A 10,364-nucleotide genomic window follows, 5' to 3' on the forward strand; every position below is an offset into this window, starting at 1 on the left:
TTGAGGCCATTACGTCATCGCCAATGACGTCATTACGTCGAGCGTATAAGAACCGGTGAACCTGTTTTTTCAACCGGTTTATTGAATCGAACCGTTCGAAAGAACCGGTTCGCGGAAAAGAATCGAACTTCCCATCACTAAAGCAGAGACACACTGACCTCTGCTGGACACACTGTATTCTCTACTGCTTTACACCAACCCTACACCTAAACCACCCCTTACAGGAAACGTTCTGCAGTTTTACATTCTCAAAAAAACTCATTCCGTATGATTTATAAGTTTGTTTCCTCATGGACCAAAACATTTCACCACAAGGACAAGGATTTTGGATATTGCCATCGTTGCTGGGATATTTTGTCTCTATAACGAAGGATATACACACGCTCAAGCACATAAAACACATTTTTAAATGGCACACTAAATATGTTTACATTTAGCATTTTAAAAAATATGGGGTGACAAATTAATAAAAAAATGTACTAGACTATTTTCCTTGACCGTCAAGAAATTGCCTGTTGTATGTTAAGGGTGGCATTGGGGTGGTCCAATAGGGGGCAGTGACGTACCATGTTTGTGGGCTGTAGCAGTGTTAAAAGCAGAGAAGAACATGCCGTGTGGTGTGTGCTTGTGTGTGTATATTGCTGGCTACAGAGATGAGTCCTAATAAAGAGAGACCGTTCTGAAGTTCTGTTGTTTATGAGTTTTCCCTTGGAATCTACGATACAACATATGGCGACGAGGATGAAAGTCAGAACTGTGGAGCAGCAGGTTGCCAAGTTCAACGGGGTGAGCTGAGGAAAGTTAATCACTATCACCTGGAGTACTGACTGAACTGAACTATGGCTGGTATGCTGGGATCCGTTACACCGTTTGACAATAAGTCACAATCATGGGAGGAGTATTGTGAAATATTGAATCATTTTTTCGTGGCAAATGATGTGGAGGAACCAGAGAAAAAACGAGCCATATTGTTGAGCTGTGTCGGAGCTCAGACATATACACTGATGAGGAATTTACTGAGTCCTGAGAAACCGGGATCAAAACGTTTTGAGGATCTGGTGAGTTTGCTGAAAAATCACTTTAATCCAAAGCCCAGTGAAATTGTTCAACGGTGGAAGTTTAATTCACGTAACAGACACTGTGATGAAAGCATAGAAGAAGTCGTGGCCTAATGGTTAGAGAGTCGGACTCCCAATCGAAAGGTTGTGAGTTCGAGTCCCGGGCCGGCAGGAATTGTGGGCGGGGGGAGTGCATGTACAGTTCTCTCTCCACCTTCAATACCACGATTTAGGTGCCCTTGAGCAAGGCATCGAACCCCCAACTGCTCCCCGGGCGCCGCAGCATAAATGGCTGCCCACTGCTCCGGGTGTGTGCTCACAGTGTGTGTGTGTGTTCACTGCTCTGTGTGTGTGCATTTCGGATGGGTTAAATGCAGAGCACAAATTCTGAGTATGGGTCACCATACTTGGCTGAATGTCACGTCACTTTCACTTTCACTTTAGAATATGTGGCCGAACTGAGGAAGCTGGCACAAGATTGCAATTTTGGAGACACACTCACTGTTATGCTGAGAGACAGATTAGTGTGTGGTGTTAATGATGACAGCATACAACGGAGATTACTGGCTGAGGATGGACTGACGTTTGAGACAGCGCTAAGGAAAGCTCAGGCAATTGAAGCTGCTAATAAGGATATGGCTGATTTGCATAAAGATAAAGGAAGTCGAATGGGTACTACTGTTTTCAAGATGGACACAAGAGAAAAAAGTAAGTCAAGTTTTACAGGACTGTGCTATCGATGTGGTGGAAGTAATCATGGGCCCAAAGACTGTAGATTTGCCAATGAAAAGTGTTATAATTGTGGTAAAATTGGACATGTGAGAAGAGTGTGTAGAATGGAACCACAAGAAAAGGCTGTTGATAAAGACAAGAAATTTTGGAAATGGGGGAGAGGAAATCAATCAAAGAGGGCTAATTATCTTCAAGAAGAGGAGGAAGATCAATCTGAAGACGTTTTCACCATGTATAGTATAGAGACACCACAGCCCCATGTACCCCCCATGACACAGACACTGGTTGTAAATGAATGCCCTGTAAAGTTTGAAATTGACACTGGATGTAGCGTGACTGTCTTATCACAGATGGAGTATGGCAAATTAGAAGCTAAGAAAAACTTGCCTAAACTTAAAACAAGCTCTCTCAGTTTAAAAACATACACCGGACAGTCAGTGCACGTTCTGGGTACCATCAAGGTTAAAGTCAAACACAAAGGGCTTATCAAAGAACTCACAGCAGTGGTGGTAGCAGGATCTGGGCCTAATTTACTGGGAAGATCATGGCTCACAGAGCTGGAACTCAGCTGGGAAAAAGTGACAAAAATTAAAGACAGTTCAGAGTTGTTACAAGATATCCTAAGGAAACATTAAATGGTTTTCAAAGAGGAACTGGGAACATTAAAAGGAGCCACTGCTAAGATTTATGTACCAAGTAATGCAAAGCCTCATTTTTTTAAGTCAAGGTCACTACATTTTGCTATGAGAGAGAAAGTTGAAGTCGAACTGGATCGTCTGATTAAAGATCATATTATAGAGCCTGTGAAATTTTCAGAGTGGGCAGCACCTGTTGTGCCTGTTTTAAAACCAGATGGGTCAGTAAGACTTTGTGGAGATTACAGAGTAACCATTAACAGAGAGTCGTCACTGGAGCAGTATCCCATTCCTCGGATGGAGGACATGTTTGCAGTTTTAGCTGGAGGTGAAAAATTCAGCAAGTTAGATATGAGTCATGCATATCAACAGATTCTGTTGGATAAGACATCACAGCCGTATGTGACCGTGAATACACATAAAGGGTTGTTCACGTACACCAGATTACCTTTTGGAGTTAGTTCCAGTCCAGCAATCTTCCAGAGGACCATGGAAGGAGTCCTGAAAAATATTCCGAAAGTCACTGTATATCTGGATGATATCTTGCTGACAGGACGAGATGAGCAGGAGCATTTGAGGACACTGGATAAAGTGTTGCAGCGGCTGGAGGAGTATGGTTTGAGGTTGAAAAGGGGAAAGTGTAAATTCTTGGAAAAGGAAGTAATTTTCCTGGGACACAAAGTGGATGCCACTGGTATTCCTCCAGTTCCCGAAAAAATTCAAGCAGTTCAAGAGGCACCAAGACCAACATCAGTAACAGAGCTGAAAGCCTATTTAGGACTGTTGAATTTTTATAACCGATTTCTGCCAAACCTCTCAACACTGCTGGCTCCATTACACCTGCTTTTGAAGAAGGAAGTCCCCTGGTGTTGGAAAGAGGAACAAGAGGAAGCCTTTAAAAAATCCAAAGAACTACTGCAGTCTAACCGTGTGTTAATCCACTATGATGAGGAAAAAGATCTAGTACTTTCTTGTGATGCCTCAGCATACGGTGTGGGAGCCGTGTTATCTCATCGGATGGCAGATGGAACGGAGAGACCCATTGGGTTTGTATCACGAACACTTACAGTAGCAGAAAAAAACTACTCGCAGCTGGAGAAGGAGGGTTTAGCTGTAGTGTTCGGGGTCAAGAAATTCCATAAATATCTGTATGGCCGTAAGTTTGTGATCTGTACAGACCATAAGCCTTTACTAAGTTTACTGAATGAACTCAAAGCTGTGCCACAGATGGTCTCTCAAAGAATTATGAGATGGGCAGTGATGTTGGGGGCATATGAGTATGTCATGTCTTACAGAGCTGGCAAGGACAATGGAAATGCCGATGCCCTCAGTCGTCTTCCGGTGCCAGAGATTCCAGAGAAAGAATCAAAGGAGGATTATGTTTTAATGCTGGACAGCATTATTAGTCCTTTGACGACATCCGAACAAATCAAGCATTGGACAAGTCGAGATCCTGTCCTTTCTAGAGTCCGTGAGTATGTTCTTAAAGGGTGGCCTAATCACAGTAATCTAAATGAGTTTGCCCCTTATAAACAGAGACAACAAGAGCTTAGTGTTCAAGACGGGTGTGTGCTGTGGGGAGCCCGCATCATCATTCCAGAACAAGGACGTTCGGGGTTGCTGAAACAGCTACATCAATCTCACCCAGGTATGTCGAGGATGAAAGGCCTGGCGCGGAGTTACTTGTGGTGGCCAAATTTAGATGCGGACATTGAGGCCAGAGTAAAAGATTGTACTGTGTGTCAAGAACAGAGAAAAGCCCCTGGGAGTGCACCACTCCATCCAAGGGAGTGGCCACGACAGCCATGGAGAAGAGTGCATATGGACTATGCTGGTCCATTCCTGGGGAAGATGTTTTTAATCTTAGTCGATGCCCATTCTAAGTGGATTGAGGCCTATCCCGTAAATTCAGCAACAACAGCGACTACTCTTGAGTGCCTCAGAAAGAGTTTCAGTACCCATGGCATTCCTGAAATGATGGTGTCTGATAATGCTCAATGCTTTGTAAGTGAAGCAAGCAAAGAATTTATGTCTAAGAATGGAATAACACATGTTACTTCAGCCCCGTATCATCCATCATCTAATGGTCTGGCTGAGCGGGCAGTTCAAACTTTTAAGGATCTCATGAAAAAAAGTTCTGGTACCACTGTGGATACCCAGTTGCATAGAGCATTGTTCAGTTATCGTATTACACCCCAGTCTACCACGGGATTGTCGCCTGCCGAAATGATGATGGGGAGGAAATTGCGGTGCACCTTAGACAAAATACACCCCGACTTCACCAGCAAAATTGAATTGAAACAAGTAGTTCAAAAAGAGCAACATGACCAACATGCAAAATCTCGCTATTTTGAAGTAGGAGATATGGTGTATACTAGGAATTTTGGATATGGACCAAAATGGGTGCAGGGAGTAATTCAGGATATCACAGGACCTGTATCCTATAAAGTAGCGATAGGAAGTGCCCAAGTAGTGCGACGTCATGTTGATCAATTATTCAGTCGACAACAAAAAGAGATGCTGACTAAAGACTTTGAAGATGCCTTGTGTGTTCAACCTTATGAGACTGATGTTGTGTCAATGGATGCTGATATTCAAATGCCAGAATCACTCAGTACGTCGACAACATTTGAATCAATTCCAACTGTAGATAACTGGGAGCCTGAGAGTTTGAAATCTGGATGTCAAAGCAATCAACTGCCAGATTTACCCAGTGCTCAAAGAATGCCTGAATTGACTCAAAGCCCAGCTAGACGGGAGCCCGAGAGTGCACTTTCTGGATGTCTACGACGGTCAGTAAGAGAGAGGAAACCACCAGCATATTTTAAAGACTTTGTGACATAAAATGCATAACCACTAGCATATTATAAAGACTTTGTGACATCATTTTTTTTTTTTTGCATTAAGAAATGTTATGAGTTGAATGATGTAAAAAAAAAAAAAAATATATATATATATATATATATATATATATATATATATAAAAAAATCACTTTACAGTTGTTCTAAAAGATTTGGTGTCTTGAAGGAAGGATGGATGGCCTCTGAGTTAAGTTGAGGGGAAATGTTGTATGTTAAGGGTGGCATTGGGGTGGTCCAATAGGGGGCGGTGACGTACCATGTTTGTGGGCTGTAGCAGTGTTAAAAGCAGAGAAGAACATGCCGTGTGGTGTGTGCTTGTGTGTGTATATTGCTGGCCACAGAGATGAGTCCTAATAAAGAGAGACCGTTCTGAAGTTCTGTTGTTTATGAGTTTTCCCTTGGAATCTACGATACAACATTGCCAATAGAATAATAGTATAGCTATAGTTGCATGAAATTCTAATTATAAACAAGATTTAACTTACAGTAAAAAATAATTCAACTGTAAATAATTAAATGCGCATTTAAAAATGAAATGCATGACAATAAAAACAGCGCTCAAACAGAGAAAAGCACAGAATATTTTATTTTTGATCCGATACCGATATTTTCAAGCCCAGTATTGTCGATATTGATACTGATACCTCTAAACCAGGGGCGAAAATCTCATCTAAATGTTGGGGGGGACAATAAACATAACATTTCTCACGAGCAAGTTTTGAAGGGGACACCAAATAAAACAAATTGTACTTAAGGCAAAATTGTACTTAAGGATATGTGTACAGAGAGGAAAGCCTTACTAATGCATGGAGACAGAGACAATTTATAACGGAGACCGTTCCATTATCCTTCTTCTCAAAGTTTCTTTCTGGTTCAATGAAAAAGCTGACTAAATTGACCAAAACATTCTTCAAAACAATTATTTTTTTCGTTGCAATGTTTTTGAAGTTGTTTACACAATCAAGCCACCAAAATACAATGGAATTCGAACTTAACTTATACTTTTATTTATTTATATAGCACATTTAATAGCAATGTTGTTGCTTCACAGTTATAATTAAAATATGCATATATAAAAACATTTGCCATCCCTAGCAAAATGAAGGCATACAGACTCTTAGGCATACACCCTCACACAACTGTAGATCAGTATAGACGTGAAAGAGAGGGGGAAAAACAAAAAATAATAATTTATTAAGCCAATGACTGATTTGTTCAAAAAGTGGATTCATTCAGTTAGGAAACACCTCCTCAGTGTGTTTCTCAAAGACACAATTACAATGCTGTTACTGCTGCAGCTTAGTTTTCAACTTTTTTCGTTGGTGAAATAGAGCTAAAACAGGCAATATGGTGCCTAAAATGCACTTAATATTAACTTCTTGTTTATTAAACTTTTATAAAAATCTAAATCACATTTGTTATGCTAATATCTGGAGAACAACTGCACTCTTAGTATGATGTTATATTAGATTAACTATATTAAATTAAATAAACTGACCAGTGGCGGCTCGTGGATTTTAAAATAGAGGAGGCAAACTAATTGAAAAAAGAAAATAATCACGTCATCCGATGTTTAATGTGAATAAAGTAAGCTTGACTTATGGAGTTCCACAACTACTGAAACACATTGTTTTCTCGCACCGGACTGTGTGTGTGTGTGTGTGTGTGTGTGTGTTCTTCTTCTTCTTCTTTTCGTTTTATGGCAGATTGCAACCATGACTATAAAGGTGCATACCGCCACCTACTGTATAGGAGTATGTAACATGAGAAGATATTATCATGACTATATCATCAATCAAAAAAAAAAAAAAAAAAAAGAAAGAAAATTCCTACCTAAATCCTATTATATATTCCAATATTTTTCAAATATTGTACAACTGCTTTCTGTGCATCCTTTACCCCATCTCCTGTTGTGCCTAACAAACCTTCAATTTTCCACTTTCTTCCTACCCGACTTATCTTTTGATTTAGTCTCATCCTCTCATCCCTATATTTCTTACAATGCAATAATACGTGTTCACCATCTTCCTTGGACCTACATTCTATACATTCATCAGATTGGTTTTTACCCATTAAAACCAATGTTTTATTTAATCCTGTGTGATCAAACCTTGTGTGTGTGTGTGTGTGTGTGTGTGTGTGTGTGTGTGTGTGTGTGTGTGTGTGTGTGTGTCAGTGGTGGTGAGGTAAAAGGGGAGCAGGCAGTGGACCAAAGCAATGTGAGGCAAAGCAGGGGGAACTCGAGATGTTTACAAGCTTTTTTTTTTTGTTGTTGCTCCGTTTGCATTTGTATTGTTTTACTACTTACACAGTTAGTTTAACGATTTATCATTATATTATTTACAATACACATATTTCAATTATATTTTAGGGGGGGACAACCCTCAGATAGGGGGGGTCCGGACCCCACTGACCCCCCCGCGATTTCCGCCTATGCTCTAAACTAAACTGATCTTTTAAATTATTAAAAGAATATTATCAGCAATTATACTCACTTTTTTTTTTTTTTTTTTTTTACATTTCATAGGCCTTTTTTGTTTTCACTGTCAGAAATAAAGTATACTATAAATGTATTTTAGCCTTTTACTGGGGCAGTTACCTCAAAGGTGCACCTATTCCCCTAAAAGAGAGGATATTAGTCAGGGCAGGCTCTAGGTTATTTGGTGCCCAAGGCGAGAGAGCCCTCCAATTTTATAACGTGTTTTCATTTACCCCATCATTTAAGCTGTCAGGTGTTTTCGCGCCACTCCCGGTTGCTGAGCAGCTGAGTTTGACAGATGCCTGTCAGAGTGACTCAGTCGTTTTTTAGGATTATAAATCTAGTAAAAGAAATGGACAAATACAAGCAGTGTGTGGACAGTGCACAGTAAAAGTGTACAGCGTGTGCGCAGCTTTCATAATACGATACATACATTTAATTAACTTTTTTTTTAATTCTGGGAATTTTGTTAGAATACATTTTTGGTCAAACAGATTAAAGTAATCAATCTTTCGACGTTTATTTGTGTGCACTCCGAATTAGAGCTGAAGATCTTTGCCCAAACCCTACGGGACCCGACATTCTCCACAAAAACATGTAGACCTAGCCTAATCTCTGTGAGTAAAGGTTTTTCAAATGATAACTAAATATTCATCGAGTCTTAAATGCATAATGTGGACAGAGTATTTACGCTAATGTTGACATTATTCTTTTATTAAATGTCAGCTGCTAGTGGCGAAGCAAATCCGGCGGAGCCTTATTCTTAATTTCGTTATTGCACATAGGTGCACCTTTGAGGTAACTGCCCCAGTAAAAGGCTAAAATACATTTATAGTATACTTTATTTCTGACAGTGAAAACAAAAAAGGCCTATGAAATGTAAAAAAAAAAAAAAAAAAAAAAACATGGCTTTCAATTCAAATATTAAGTGAGTATAATTGCTGATTATATTCTTTTAATAATTTAAAAGATCAGTTTAGTTTAGAGGTATCCGTATCAATATCGACAATACTGGGCTTGAAAATATCGGTATCGGATCAAAAATAAAATATTCTGTGCTTTTCTCTGTTTGAGCGCTGTTTTTATTGTCATGCATTTAATTTTTAAATGCGCATTTAATTATTTACAGTTGAATTATTTTTTACTGTAAGTTAAATCTTGTTTATAATTAGAATTTCATGCAACTATAGCTATACTATTATTCTATTGGCAATTTCTTGACAGTCAAGGAAAATAGTCTAGTACATTTTTTTATTAATTTGTCACCCCATATTTTTTAAAATGCTAAATGTAAACATATTTAGTGTGCCATTTAAAAATGTGTTTTATGTGCTTGAGCGTGTGTATATCCTTCGTTATAGAGACAAAATATCCCAGCAACGATGGCAATATCCAAAATCCTTGTCCTTGTGGTGAAATGTTTTGGTCCATGAGGAAACAAACTTATAAATCATACAGAATGAGTTTTTTTGAGAATGTAAAACTGCAGAAAGTTTCCTGTAAGGGGTGGTTTAGGTGTAGGGTTGGTGTAAAGCAGTAGAGAATACAGTGTGTCCAGCAGAGGTCAGTGTGTCTCTGCTTCACTCTTCAGTGTTGTGAAGTATTTTTCTGACAGCAGCAGGTTTTTATGAAGGTAAAATGTTGCCGACAAGATTTGCATGCGCAGGGTTATATTTGTGAAAGTCTAACCCCCTACATCCCGTAGTATGGCAAAATATAATTTACAAAGTTTCCAGGCGTACACAAAGCAGAATCAGAATCCAAATCGTAGTCAAAAACAGGCAATGTTCAGAGAAACAAGAGATTCAGTATTTGAACTTACAATGACAGACACTCAACAGATTCACTACACAGAATATATCTCTCTGATATAACACTCACTACCAAACGACAACAAAGATACAAACAATAGCATCAAAAGTTCAGAATGCTAGCGAAACCAGAGAGCAGTCCACGAGTGTTTGGGGGCGGTCCTTATATCTGGTTCAGGTGTAGAGTAGGACCAATCACCATCTTCAGCTGGTTAACAGAGGCCACACCCATCTGGAACACAAACACCTCTACACACACACGAGCAGAGAGAAAAACACATACAAAAGAGTTCACAGATGCAGAGCATATTTTAAAGGTCATCACAATTGTCCTCGCAGCAGCAGGAATGGTACTTTAATGTGTTGCACAAACAGACAAATAGACTTCACGATCATTTAACCATGCTTTATGGCTTGTTCATTACCATGGGCTTAACTGTAGTAAAACCATCATGGCTGGTATAACATTTATGTAGAAATGTAGATATATGGCTCATTCTATGGAAATGTCAATTTTTCCGTCCCTAGCCTTTACAGAATTATTACACTTGAAGAAACACTTGTTGGTACTTACAAGTTTGAAAAGCACTGATGTAAATGACATTAATAAAACAAAATAGCAAACAAGTATTATAAAATATACAATGAAAGCAGTGGTCCCCTGGAGTTACTGTTTAACAGTTATTTTATTTTATTCTGAAATAAAAATCATCCTGAAGGCATCACTTCACTTCCTTGCTTCTATTTCCTGAAGATCGATGAAAAAAGGCCCATGTGAAGTTCACTG

The 10,364-nt window shown here is 39.2% G+C and overlaps 1 pseudogene; it reads left to right on the top strand.

Annotated features, from left to right (window-relative positions):
- Positions 1–1,004: 1,004 nt before the first annotated feature.
- LOC132114100 (uncharacterized protein K02A2.6-like) lies at positions 1,005–5,225 on the top strand (annotated as a pseudogene).
- Positions 5,226–10,364: the final 5,139 nt, after the last annotated feature.

The sequence above is a fragment of the Carassius carassius genome, chromosome 33 (assembly GCF_963082965.1).
Source record: "Carassius carassius chromosome 33, fCarCar2.1, whole genome shotgun sequence".
Taxonomy (NCBI): Eukaryota; Metazoa; Chordata; class Actinopteri; order Cypriniformes; family Cyprinidae; genus Carassius; species Carassius carassius.